General features: G+C 42.1%; 2 long non-coding RNA genes across 2 annotated transcripts; one reads left to right on the forward strand and one right to left on the reverse strand.

The window, feature by feature from the left end:
- The first annotated feature begins 4,008 nt into the window (after positions 1-4,008).
- LOC138971399 (uncharacterized) lies at positions 4,009-7,665 on the forward strand. Its single transcript, XR_011457240.1, has 5 exons — positions 4,009-4,450; positions 4,967-5,069; positions 6,069-6,129; positions 6,495-6,588; positions 7,460-7,665. It is a non-coding gene; the product is annotated as an uncharacterized lncRNA (long non-coding RNA).
- A 3,574-nt stretch (positions 7,666-11,239) lies between these two features.
- LOC138971398 (uncharacterized) lies at positions 11,240-14,823 on the reverse strand. The gene is made up of 5 exons (XR_011457239.1): positions 14,383-14,823; positions 13,776-13,878; positions 12,777-12,837; positions 12,318-12,411; positions 11,240-11,445 (listed from the first exon to the last, which is right to left on the reverse strand). It is a non-coding gene; the product is annotated as an uncharacterized lncRNA (long non-coding RNA).
- Between the last annotated feature and the right edge of the window lie 12 nt (positions 14,824-14,835).

The following is a 14,835-nucleotide window of genomic DNA, read 5'->3' on the forward strand; positions in this document are numbered from 1 at the left end:
ACACTCTAGTGACTCAAAATTGTACACACAACACACAGACAGCATGGAAACCAAGCAAGTCTCGTTTTCTTTCCCTCTCTCTCTCTCTCTCTTGTTTCAGCAACTTCCGCGCTCTGAAAATCCATGTTCAGGGGCCCCGGTTCCAGAGTGGTAAGAGGGGGGGAGGGGGGGGGGGGACGGGGGGGTGTGAACCGAGGGCGGGAAACCGCGACAGGGGGTGGTGGAGAGTGGGGGGAAGGAGAGACGGTGGAAAACAGCCGGAGAGGGTCTGTTAACATAATCTATGATGCAGACAAGCAGCCCGGAATTTTCGTGGTTACCTTCCCAGTTTCAGTGCCGTCTGCTCCTAGAACCAGAGTTATTTATTTCGTTTTTAGGACCGATGCCAAGACCTAACCTTTTGTTTTTTTGTGTTGTTCAGTGGTTGTTTTTTATTGCAGGGTTTTCTCCAACCCGGCCGGCTCCCGGTTTTTTCTGTGAACGGTTTTACCGGCAATGATCAGTACTGTTACGTCACATTTACGCAATCGTTTCCAGACAGGCATCGAGTCAGGCTCGTGATTCAGCATGACCGACCCGCCAAAAAGTCAATGTCACCCGGCACTGACTCGACTGACACACTGATTGATCTTTCAAGTGATGAATTTTTAGCTTTGTGTGGGGTCAGTTGAGAGTACTCAATTTAGCAATGCCCGGGGACGTAACATTGACGCCGGTATTTAAAACTGAGTTTATACCGCCCTTTGATCGGGTAACCTTAATTTATTTTTATTTTGTGTGTGCGAATCGCCAGTTAACAGTTTTAAGGTCATAGCGAGGACGCCGGTAAAGAATCGTTCTTTCGGTGTAGCATTCGCTGGTCAGCTATAAACCTACTGTGGCCGAACGGTGGGGCTGCCGACAGACATGCCGACTGAGTATCTGTTGCAGGCAATATCAATTATGATGGATAATAATTCATAGTTTAAGCGGCCTGGCGTAAGTCATCGCCGGGTCAAAAATGCATTAGAATTGGACGGATCGAACGATCATTTGGGCTGGAGCCCGCGGGTCAGTCGGCTAAGTCAGTGACCCCTTGCAGGCCAATCAATTTATAATAACCTCTGCCGCCGGGTTAGCGCGGCCGGTCAACATGAGAATAATAAATACCACACTGTGACACAGCCGTGACGGTATTGGTTCCGCCTGTAGTCATTGCTGGCAGAATTGTGTTATTGTAGGTGCCACAGTGCTACTGACAAAGCCATGTTCTTTATCATCGCCGTATGAAAATTGAATTATGATGGTGGCTGCCCGTCAAAGGCAGAATATACCTGCGCAGTTTCAGCGGCACAGACGACGCACTGCATATTATTGATGCTGCGATAGGGATTACGACGAGTACTTGGCCTGTTTTCCTTTCACGCAACGTGTAGCGGGCTGGGATAAGCTGCAGTGCGTCGTCTCCGACGGTGTCCTGCTGAAGTTACCTATGTGAGCGCCGGGCCTTAGGAACTTCTAGAGTCTGCAAGACTGACACACCGGCGAACCGACCGGCGGGGCCCGGGACGCAAAATATGTGTATCAATCGATCGACCTTCACCTTTACTGAGTATCGATCGATTCGAAGCGTGATGGCTGCACCGCCGTGCTAATCCCGTTATCAGCCCGGGGGTGGTAAACCCAGTCTGTATGTAGCCTACCCGTGATCGTCAGTTTTATTGAAGAATAAAACGGCACGGGGAACTTGATCTGCTTAGCCATGCGATGCACACTCAGGGCTTGTCGCATTGACCCAGAAGCACGCATACATCATTACAGACGTTCGCTCGCGCGTGCATATACTGCCAACCAGAAAGGGACACAAACGTCACACACGTCACACAAACACACACACACACACACACACACACTCACACACACACACACACAAACTGTCTCTCTCTCACACACACACACACAAACTGTCTCTCTCTCACACACACACAAACACACACACACACACACTAACACACGCACACAAACACACACACACACACACACACACAAACACACAAACACATGCACACATGCACGCACTTATGCACATACACTCACACTCACACACACACACACACACACACACACACACACACACACACACGAACACACACACACCGTACACAAACACACACACACAAACACACGCACTTATGCACACACACATACACTCACACACTGACATATATACACATACACACACACACACATACACACACACACACACTCACACACACACACACACACACACACACTGACACACACACACACACACACACACACTGACACACACACACACCGGAGAAAAAATGAGCACCCTGTGCCTGAGGGTACAAAACAATTAAAGCACAAGGCAGGCGTAATGAGATGACACTGATTATTTTTATTAGCAACACTGTAACACTTATTTTCTGAATACGCCGACGAGCAGTTCTGTCGCTTTCTCAGTCGAGTTCGAGATGTATAGTTCAAGTATTGATCAGTACTTAGATTGTACATGTATTTTTTAAAGCTGGAGTCTACCCCTTGTAAAAGTGATACACTTTTTTTTGGTTAACTTTTTTGTAAATTCAGGGAGTGATGAGGTCAAAAATAACAACTAAAATTATTTAACGATCTAATTTCAAAGATATTTCTTAGAAATTCGAGTATGGTTCGAAAGTTTTATCGAAAAACTTTACCCATCTGACTTTACCACAAGACCACTATTGCGGATGACCTTTTTAAGATTCGTTTTTGGATATGAAAACAAATCAACAATCAAAAGATCACACCTCAACATGAGTGAGTCAGGAACAATATAAAACAACAAGTCGCGTAAGGCGAAAATACAATATTTAGTCAAGTAGCTGTCGAACTCACAGAATGAAACGGAACGCAATGCAACGCAGCAAGACCGTATACTCGTAGCATCGTCAGTCCACCGCTCATGGCAAAGGCAGTGAAATTGACAAGAAGAGCGGGGTAGTAGTTGCGCTAAGAAGGATAGCACGCTTTTCTGTACCTCTCTTTGTTTTAACTTTCTGAGCGTGTTTTTAATCCAAACATATCATATCTATATGTTTTTGGAATCAGGAACCAACAAGGAATAAGATGAAAGTGTTTTTAAATTGATTTCGACAATTTAATTTTGAAAATAATTTTTATATATTTAATTTTCAGAGCTTGTTTTTAATCCGAATATAACATATTTATATGTTTTTGGAATTAGAAAATGATGAAGAATAAGATGAACGTAAATTTGGATCGTTTTAGAAAAAAATAAAAAAAATTACAATTTTCAGATTTTTAATGATCAAAGTCATTAATTAATTTTTAAGCCACCAAGCTGAAATGCAATACCAAAGTCCGGGCTTCGTCGAAGATTGCTTGGCCAAAATTTCAATCAATTTGATTGAAAAATGAGGGCGTGACAGTGCCGCCTCAACTTTTACAAAAAGCCGGATATGACGTCATCAAAGGGATTTATCAAAAAAAGGAAAAAAAAACGTTCATGGATATCATTCCCAGAAACTCTCATGTCAAATTTCATAAAGATCGGTCTAGTAGTTTGGTCTGAATCGCTCTACACACACGCACACACACGCACACACACACACACACAGACACACACACACACACACGCACATACACCACGACCCTCGTTTCGATTCCCCCTCGATGTTAAAATATTTAGTCAAAACTTGACTAAATATAAAAAACAGTTACTTTGCGTACTAATCTATACATGAAACTAGTAACATATTTTTTCAGATTCTTGTGTAAGGGGAGCAATCGTACATAATGTGACAGTCTTTTTCAGTAAGGAGTTACGTACCTTCAACTAATTTTATTGAGTTCCAAAAAACAATTTCATTAGCGAGACATCAGCGGAAAAGCAAAGCAAGTAAATTCTTATATAGGAATCGTTGTATGTAAGGTGTTGTGTTAACAATCAGATGAAAGCTCGTGATAATTTGTTTATGTGTGATTGTCTCTTTATTATTATTCTAAAGCGGGGCTCACACACAGGTGGAGCAAGCGGAGCAAGGGTGGAGTAGGCTGCACCAGGCGGAGAGATGACGCTACTTCCGTTGCAGGAGTGGAGAAAGTTGTGTGTGCGGTGCGGAGCAAGGAATAGGACACGTTTCTATTTTTTGGCTCCGGTGCAGCGGTGCAGCCAATCAGCGCACTCATCACTTTCTCCGGAAATAGTAGTGTGACACTAGGTGGCATCCCAAATAACGACGGCCGCCTTTTTCGAAAGAACTTTTTCATGGATTTTACACAAGAATGCCGAAACGGAAAGATAAAATGTGGTTTCCGCTAGATTTCAAGTCACGCTTTTCACTTTTCCGAGGAAGCCAACAGCTGAGTGTGAAGAAACGCTGCTGTTCAACTTCGAAATCTCCAGTCGCAGACGACCTTCGCTTTCGCAGTACAGTCAATGCAGGTGCGATGTTACTCATTTCGATCAGCTCGTTTTCGTATATATGTTTTTGCATTAAGATCATGTACAATGATTGGAATCAAAGGAGGATTGACTTCGGCATGCAAATGCGTTGGTTTGGCCGAAATCAATACAGCAGTAATTAAGCTAGGTTCTTTCTCGTCAGTTTGTTTTTGCGACTGAATTAAGTTTGTCTTCTGAATGTAGATATCTACCACTTGCTTGATTTTGATTGTTTGTTCAGCTCCTCGGCACAAAATTCATCATGCAAGATATCAATTTGTTGAATGATAAGGGGATAAGTGAAGTTCAAACATTTATCTGCTTGCAAAAACAATCGCAGGGACAGATCTATCTGCTTCATTGACTGACAGATTGTCATTGAATTTCCAACGTAAAATGACTCGTTTGCAGACTCTCTAATTAGATCCATCGAGTGTTTGTGTTCTTAGATCCATTGGCTATGCAGGCTTTTTGCGATCATAACATTGTTTAGGTTTGTGCTGGTGCAATCTGCAGATCAGAGGAGATTGACCGCAGGGTGACGCAGTGTCAGTGATCAATGCAACTTGTGTTCGACACTCAATATTGCCTTCTACCAAACTCGAGGGCAAAACAAAAGGTACATGCTTGTGAATTCATATTATGTAATGTCTGTGAAGATTAACACCGTTTTTAGCTCTAGTCTGAGTGACCATGCTTATTAATATCCAATTCAAGTTACGTACGATACATACTCCGCCCCAGCACCACCCTCACCCCATAGCACTGCTATTCAGATACTACAGTCCAACAACCAACCCTCTAAAAGTCCCCCCCCCCCCCCCCCACTCTCGGTGTAACATCTGTTGCTATCTGCACCTTTGTGTGGTAATGGGGAACTCGTGCTCAAATAGTTTCAGAACTGTTGATATTATAAGAGTTTTATTTACCAATGGTTCTCCCCTCCCTCCTTCATATTACACCGACACTCTCTATGCCCACCCCCCACCCCCTTCCCCCATCCCTTCCCTCTACAGGCACGTCTACTAAAGTCTGAGTCGTGATAGGATCAAGAGGATGCCACAATGATCCAGGTAACTTTGCAAATAATCATACTGATATAACAGAAGAAAGTTATTCCACAGTCATTTCTGCTTATACATTACAGTGTTTCACACTGCACAACAGGGATTTGTGCTAAGTTATAATCTACAAACAACAAAGACCCTCCAGCCACCACCACCCCCCCCCCCCTCCTCACCTGCAACATATACATGTCCAACTTTCCCAGTGGCTCTTAATCTTATGCCTATGACTGTTGATATTGAAGAGTAGAAAGTGTTTAGTTTTCAATGACTAAATTTTCCCTCACACACACACACACATACACACACACACACACACGCACAAACACACACGCACATGCACATAATGCACATAGCTGTTGTCTCCTTCTCAATCTCTCTATGTCTCTCTGTTTAATTAACATATTTGGATCACTAACTCTTCACTGAGATTCAGTGTTATGTGTTATGTGGAGTAAGATTAGTGAATGTTGCTGCTGATTCTGTTGTTTTTACTGTTCTTCCTCCCTGCATAATCTTTTTACTCCTTAAACAGTTTTTTCTTATTACTACAGTGCGTCTATGGAGTGTACATCAGAGATGTGATGGGACCAAAAGCATTCCAAAATGAAACAGGTAACTTTTTAAACTGGTCTTCATTTGGTTTATTGAGAAGTTGGTTCACATGATACATTTCAGAGTCGTCCTTTTAAATTCGTTAAATATTGCACCAGTCACTACATCTATAGATGACCATGCTGATTAGTTTCAAACTGTGTACATAGCCAGCTTATCCCCACCCGTACTTCCCTCAGTTCCCAAACTACCCTTCTACAGCCCCCACCCTTCCCATCTCCCCAAACTCATTAGATCACTGACATGACACTGATCTTTATTTTATGATTAAATGTTTTTTGAGTAAAATCATATAGACTGTTGGTGCTGCTAATGTTGTTGTGACTATTCTTCCTCTGTGTATTCTTTCTTAATCTTTTCTTCAGATTGCAGTTCTCCCATGCACCACATCGTCTATCAATGGAGTCTACAACATTGTCTGAGATGTGATTTGAGTACGAGAATGTCAAAATGATGAAGGTAAACTTTTAAACACATAGAGCTGAACAAACTGCTGAATTCAAACAAAATCTTAACACTAAATGTCAGGGTATTTATCTCCATGCAGATTGTGAGGTTAAATTGCAGAGAGTTATTATGCAATGTGTGACTTGCATCGAGTTGTGTCGCTATGCAGAGTGTGACTTTTCTTGTTTAATTGCCGTACAATTAAATGGAAGATACTCAGATTAAAGAAAGTCTTACATTGGGAGGTAGGAATGTGCTTTTGCAGGGTTTGTGACAAGACAAACTTTCCTTATAAGAGCTTAAAGATACATTCCATGACGTTTGAACCAAAATGTCAGCTATCATAGATCTCTCGAACTAAACAAAATGAGGGTAACCTTCTACCGGAACGCATACCAAAAGCTCTTTAGCTTGGTTACCACCCTTTCGAGGGCAGGTAATTTGAGTAGTTTTTTGACATCTAGCATATATGAGATCTTAGTCAATGCATCCCTCAGACAACCAGTGACACCGTTAATGACACATGAAGCAATAAGGTAACTATCAGATAACACTTGTATACACAAAATCCACTCGGACAAGATCAACAAAATCTTACGATCTTGTTAACTCATTGGAGACGTAATGTTTTAATCCTTTTTTGTTGTTGTTGAAAATGTGCTGATAAAAGAAGATTACAGCTAGATCAAAACTCAAAAGTGTTCCAAATTACCCCTCCATTTGACCTGTGAACTCGCCACTGTGTTGACCTTTGTCATGCATAAGATATAGTTAATAATCACCAAATATTAACTAACTAGGTCAACAGGTCAAGAAATATTAAGCATTTTTGTGGGCTGCATTTGTTTCATTTGTGTCACCTTTTATGTTTATACTTTTGCAGGCTGGTGTGGAGTTCTGATGTTGCCAGGGCGATGGAAGACACATACATAAGACATATAAACAAGCTTCCCTGTGAAGTGTTTTGATCACAAATCACCATTATTTTACACATTTATGCATATCTATGCTCAGCTCAGACTTGTGCTTTGAAATTTGATGTTTAAGTACTAGCTAAAACCCTGAATAAAGTCTTCGCAGTACATGGAATGGGATTAAAAGTGTGTGTGTGTGTGTGTGTGTGTGTGTGTGTGTGTGTGTGTGTGTGTGTGTGTGTGTGTGTGTGTGTGTGTGTGTGTGTGTGTGTGAAAACAACATTCAAAAATGTGACCCTCCACCACGGAATGAGTCGCATGTCACCTCGCGCGGTTTTGCGCTAGGCTTAATATAAGTCTGGGGGGTGTCTGGTAACTGTCTGAGGGTCACCTTAGTCACAGGCTTATAACTCGAAAGGTTTTCGCTCTTTTCTAAAACGGTTTTCACCACTGGATAGAGCATTCAAAACTCTTTAGGAAAATGTAAAAATATAAAAATCATGCTAAGATGACATGCGACTCATTCCGTGGTGGAGGGTCACAAATGAGGGTGAGATAAAACATAAAAAAAGCTACAGCACAGATACTTTTTTGTTTTTTGTCTAGCGTCAAGGACGGATCCAGGGGGGGGGGGGTTTCCTGTCACCTGTATCTCCCCCCCCCCCCCCCCCCGGCCTGAACATGTATCTCCTCCAAGGGTGAAAATGAAATAAAAATCAACAAATCATGACAAATATTCGGAGAACGCGCGAGCTAGATTCCACATATTCTCATCTACATTTCAAAACGTCCAGACCCTAGCGCCCTCAACTAATGAACCCCTAACACAATTGGGCCCCCCCCCCCCCCCCCCCCCCCCCCAACCTGATACGGTCCGGCCATGAGCGTTCTTTTTCGTCCTCTTTAGAAACTTGTTGCGCTGTTGACACACGTACGTTTCTATTTGCAAACATCCATAAAGTAATATTTTGTTAATCATGTTTAAAACATTTCTTCTGAGTAGAATGAAGCTAAATGAAACCACACACAAAATGAAAAAAACTAAATCTAAATCAAAGCCATATTGCGCGTAACATAAAGCAACAGTCTAACCGTCTGCAAGAGAGATTGTTAGTAGTAGATTTAAAAGAAAAGAATGGATTCCATGGAAGCTAGTGTAACTATGCACATTGAACATCTTTGAAGCTTCGGATATAACTCGATAAAACAAAAAAGAACCAAAACTTAAAACATGTCCCAACAGTTGTTAGTCCACCTCTCTCTTCACCCGACCCCCACACTCACATATTTTGTGTCTGAAAAGCTCTAAAACGCACTGGCACACACACACACACACACACTGACTTATACAGAGTCCATTTAGAAATATGTTCAGTAATTGCGATAAAAGACAAGACTTTTGTCTCCTTTGGTAAACATCACGGTGTTTTTTTCCCGCCACTGCTTACCCACGTGTAACAATAGTTCCCATCAGACAGCGCGGGTGGAGAAACTACGTCATATCATAGGGGAATCCCCTACCGGAGCAGGATCGGAGCAGCCTGCTCCGGAACCGGAGCTTGTGTGTGAGAGGGCAGGTGGAGAGCGGAGCAGGATCGGAGCAGCCTGCTCCGCTTGCTCCGCCTGTGTGTGAGCCCCACACAGGCGGAGCAAGCGGAGCAGGCTGCTCCGATCCTGCTCCGCTCTCCACCTGCCCTCTCACACACAAGCTCCGGTTCCGGAGCAGGCTGCTCCGATCCTGCTCCGGTAGGGGATTCCCCTATGATATGACGTAGTTTCTCCGCCCGCGCTGTCTGATGGGAACTATTGTTACACGTGGATAAGCAGTGGCGGGAAAAAACACCGTGATGTTTACCAAAGGAGACAAAAGTCTTGTCTTTTAACGCAATTACTGAACATATTTCTAAATGGACTCTGTATAAGTCAGTGTGTGTGTGTGTGTGTGTGTGCCAGTGCGTTTTAGAGCTTTTCAGACACAAAATATGTGAGTGTGGGGGTCGGGTGAAGAGAGAGGTGGACTAACAACTGTTGGGACATGTTTTAAGTTTTGGTTCTTTTTTGTTTTATCGAGTTATATCCGAAGCTTCAAAGATGTTCAATGTGCATAGTTACACTAGCTTCCATGGAATCCATTCTTTTCTTTTAGATCTACTACTAACAATCTCTCTTGCAGACTGTTAGACTGTTGCTTTATGTTACGCGCAATATGGCTTTGATTTAGATTTAATTTTTTTCATTTTGTGTGTGGTTTCATTTAGCTTCATTCTACTCAGAAGAAATGTTTTAAACATGATTAACAAAATATTACTTTATGGATGTTTGCAAATAGAAACGTACGTGTGTCAACAGCGCAACAAGTTTCTAAAGAGGACGATATAGAACGCTCATGGCCGGACCGTATCAGGTTCCCAATTGTGTTAGGGGTTCATTAGTTGAGGGCGCTAGGGTCTGGACGTTTTGAAATGTAGATGAGAATATGTGGAATCTAGCTGGCGCGTTCTCCGAATATTTGTCATGATTTGTTGATTTTTATTTCATTTTCACCCTTGGAGGAGATACATGTTCAGGCCGGGGGGGGGGGGGGGGGGGGGGTGACAGGAACCCCCCCCCCCCCCTGGATCCGTCCTTGACGCTAGACAAAAAACAAAAAAGTATCTGTGCTGTAGCTTTTTTGACTCACATGCGAAGCAAAAGTGAGTCTATGTACTCACCCGAGTCGTCCGTCCGTCCGTCCGGAAAACTTTAACGTTGGATATTTCTTGGACACTATTCAGTCTATCAGTACCAAATTTGGCAAGATGATGTATGATGACAAGGCCCCAAAAAACATACATAGCATCTTGACCTTGCTTCAAGGTCAAGGTCGCAGGGGCCATAAATGTTGCCTAAAAACAGCTATTTTTCCCATTTTTCCCATTTTCTCTGAAGTTTTTGAGATTGAATACCTCACCTATATATGATATATAGGGCAAAGTAAGCCCCATCTTTTGATACCAGTTTGGTTTACCTTGCTTCAAGGTCAAGGTCACAGGAGCTCTTCAAAGTTGGATTGTATACATATTTTGAAGTGACCTTGACCCTGAACTATGGAAGATAACTGTTTCAAACTTAAAAATTATGTGGGGCACATGTTATGCTTTCATCATGAGACACATTTGGTCACATATGATCAAGGTCAAGGTCACTTTGACCCTTATGAAATGTGACCAAAATAAGGTAGTGAACCACTAAAAGTGACCATATCTCATGGTAGAAAGAGCCAATAAGCACCATTGTACTTCCTATGTCTTGAATTAACAGCTTTGTGTTGCATGACCTTGGATGACCTTGCTAGGTTTAGTTATTTGAAGGTCAAGGTCAAGCATGTGAGTCGTATGGGCTTTGCCCTTCTTGTTTATGTTTTATCTCACCCTCATTTGTGACCCTCCACCACGGAATGAGTCGCATGTCATCTTAGCATGATTTTTATATTTTTACATTTTCCTAAAGAGTTTTGAATGCTCTATCCAGTGGTGAAAACCGTTTTAGAAAAGAGCGAAAACCTTTCGAGTTATAAGCCTGTGACTAAGGTGACCCTCAGACAGTTACCAGACACCCCCCAGACTTATATTAAGCCTAGCGCAAAACCGCGCGAGGTGACATGCGACTCATTCCGTGGTGGAGGGTCACATTTTTGAATGTTGTTTTCACACACACACACACACACACACACACACACACACACACACACACACACACTTTTGATCCCATTCCATGTACTGCGAAGACTTTATTCAGGGTTTTAGCTAGTACTTAAACATCAAATTTCAAAGCACAAGTCTGAGCTGAGCATAGATATGCATAAATGTGTAAAATAATGGTGATTTGTGATCAAAACACTTCACAGGGAAGCTTGTTTATATGTCTTATGTATGTGTCTTCCATCGCCCTGGCAACATCAGAACTCCACACCAGCCTGCAAAAGTATAAACATAAAAGGTGACACAAATGAAACAAATGCAGCCCACAAAAATGCTTAATATTTCTTGACCTGTTGACCTAGTTAGTTAATATTTGGTGATTATTAACTATATCTTATGCATGACAAAGGTCAACACAGTGGCGAGTTCACAGGTCAAATGGAGGGGTAATTTGGAACACTTTTGAGTTTTGATCTAGCTGTAATCTTCTTTTTTCAGCACATTTTCAACAACAACAAAAAAGGATTAAAACATTACGTCTCCAATGAGTTAACAAGATCGTAAGATTTTGTTGATCTTGTCCGAGTGGATTTTGTGTATACAAGTGTTATCTGATAGTTACCTTATTGCTTCATGTGTCATTAACGGTGTCACTGGTTGTCTGAGGGATGCATTGACTAAGATCTCATATATGCTAGATGTCAAAAAAACTACTCAAATTACCTGCCCTCGAAAGGGTGGTAACCAAGCTAAAGAGCTTTTGGTATGCGTTCCGGTAGAAGGTTACCCTCATTTTGTTTAGTTCGAGAGATCTATGATAGCTGACATTTTGGTTCAAACGTCATGGAATGTATCTTTAAGCTCTTATAAGGAAAGTTTGTCTTGTCACAAACCATGCAAAAGCACATTCCTACCTCCCAATGTAAGACTTTCTTTAATCTGAGTATCTTCCATTGAATTGTACGGCAATTAGACAAGAAAAGTCACACTCTGCATAGCGACACAACTCGATGCAAGTCACACATTGCATAATAACTCTCTGCAATTTAACCTCACAATCTGCATGGAGATAAATACCCTGACATTTAGTGTTAAGATTTTGTTTGAATTCAGCAGTTTGTTCAGCTCTATGTGTTTAAAAGTTTACCTTCATCATTTTGACATTCTCGTACTCAAATCACATCTCAGACAATGTTGTAGACTCCATTGATAGACGATGTGGTGCATGGGAGAACTGCAATCTGAAGAAAAGATTAAGAAAGAATACACAGAGGAAGAATAGTCACAACAACATTAGCAGCACCAACAGTCTATATGATTTTACTCAAAAAACATTTAATCATAAAATAAAGATCAGTGTCATGTCAGTGATCTAATGAGTTTGGGGAGATGGGAAGGGTGGGGGCTGTAGAAGGGTAGTTTGGGAACTGAGGGAAGTACGGGTGGGGATACGCTGGCTATGTACACAGTTTGAAACTAATCAGCATGGTCATCTATAGATGTAGTGACTGGTGCAATATTTAACGAATTTAAAAGGACGACTCTGAAATGTATCATGTGAACCAACTTCTCAATAAACCAAATGAAGACCAGTTTAAAAAGTTACCTGTTTCATTTTGGAATGCTTTTGGTCCCATCACATCTCTGATGTACACTCCATAGACGCACTGTAGTAATAAGAAAAAACTGTTTAAGGAGTAAAAAGATTATGCAGGGAGGAAGAACAGCAAGAACAACAGAATCAGCAGCAACATTCACTAATCTTACTCCACATAACACATAACACTGAATCTCAGTGAAGAGTTAGTGATCCAAATATGTTAATTAAACAGAGAGACATAGAGAGATTGAGAAGGAGACAACAGCTATGTGCATTATGTGCATGTGCGTGTGTGTTTGTGCGTGTGTGTGTGTGTATGTGTGTGTGTGTGTGAGGGAAAATTTAGTCATTGAAAACTAAACACTTTCTACTCTTCAATATCAACAGTCATAGGCATAAGATTAAGAGCCACTGGGAAAGTTGGACATGAACATGTATATGTTGCAGGTGAGGAGGGGGGGGGGGGGGGTGGTGGTGGCTGGAGGGTCTTTGTTGTTTGTAGATTATAACTTAGCACAAATTCCTGTTGTGCATTGTGAAACACTGTAATGTATATAAAGCAGAAATGACTGTGGAATAACTTTCTTCTGTTATATCAGTATGATTATTTGCAAAGTTACCTGGATCATTGTGGCATCCTCTTGATCCTATCACGACTCAGACTTTAGTAGACGTGCCTGTAGAGGGAAGGGATGGGGGAAGGGGGTGGGGGGTGGGCATAGAGAGTGTCGGTGTAATATGAAGGAGGGAGGGGAGAACCATTGGTAAATAAAACTCTTATAATATCAACAGTTCTGAAACTATTTGAGCAAGAGTTCCCCATTACCACACAAAGGTGCAGATAGCAACAGATGTTACACCGAGAGTGGGGGGGGGGGGGGGGGGGACCGTCTTTTAGAGGGTTGGTTGTTGGACTGTAGTATCTGAATAGCAGTGCTATGACTAGAGCTAAAAACGGTGTTAATCTTCACAGACATTACATAATATGAATTCACAAGCATGTACCTTTTGTTTTGCCCTTGAGTTTGGTAGAAGGCAATATTGAGTGTCGAACACAAGTTGCATTGATCACTGACACTGCGTCACCCTGCGGTCAATCTCCTCTGATCTGCAGATTACACCAGCACAAACCTAAACAATGTTATGATCGCAAAAAGCCTGCATAGCCAATGGATCTAAGAACACAAACACTCGATGGATCTAATTAGAGAGTCTGCAAACGAGTCATTTTACGTTGGAAATTCAATGACAATCTGTCAGTCAATGAAGCAGATAGATCTGTCCCTGCGATTGTTTTTGCAAGCAGATAAATGTTTGAACTTCACTTATCCCCTTTTCATTCAACAAATTGATATCTTGCATGATGAATTTTGTGCCGAGGAGCTGAACAAACAATCAAAATCAAGCAAGTGGTACATTCAGAAGACAAACTTCAGTCGCAAAAACAAACTGACGAGAAAGAACCTAGCTTAATTACTGCTGTATTGATTTCGGCCAAACCAACGCATTTGCATGCCGAAGTCAATCCTCCTTTGATTCCAATCATTGTATATGATCTTAATGCAAAAACATATATACGAAAACGAGCTGATCGAAATGAGTAACATCGCACCTGCATTGATGTGCACTGCGAAAGCGAAGGTCGTCTGCGACTGGAGATTTCGAAGTTGAACAGCAGCGTTTCTTCACACTCAGCTGTTGGCTTCCTCGGAAAAGTGAAAAGCGTGACTTGAAATCTAGCGGAAACCACATTTTATCTTTCCGTTTCGGCATTCTTGTGTAAAATCCATGAAAAAGTTCTTTCGAAAAAGGCGGCCGTCGTTATTTGGGATGCCACCTAGTGTCACACTACTATTTCCGGAGAAAGTGATGAGTGCGCTGATTGGCTGCACCGCTGCACCGGAGCCAAAAAATAGAAACGTGTCCTATTCCTTGCTCCGCACCGCACACACAACTTTCTCCACTCCTGCAACGGAAGTAGCGTCATCTCTCCGCCTGGTGCAGCCTACTCCACCCTTGCTCCGCTTGCTCCACCTGTGTGTGAGCCCCGCTTAAGAGAGCTGGA

The sequence above is a fragment of the Littorina saxatilis genome, linkage group LG7 (genome assembly GCF_037325665.1).
Source record: "Littorina saxatilis isolate snail1 linkage group LG7, US_GU_Lsax_2.0, whole genome shotgun sequence".
Taxonomy (NCBI): domain Eukaryota; kingdom Metazoa; phylum Mollusca; class Gastropoda; order Littorinimorpha; family Littorinidae; genus Littorina; species Littorina saxatilis.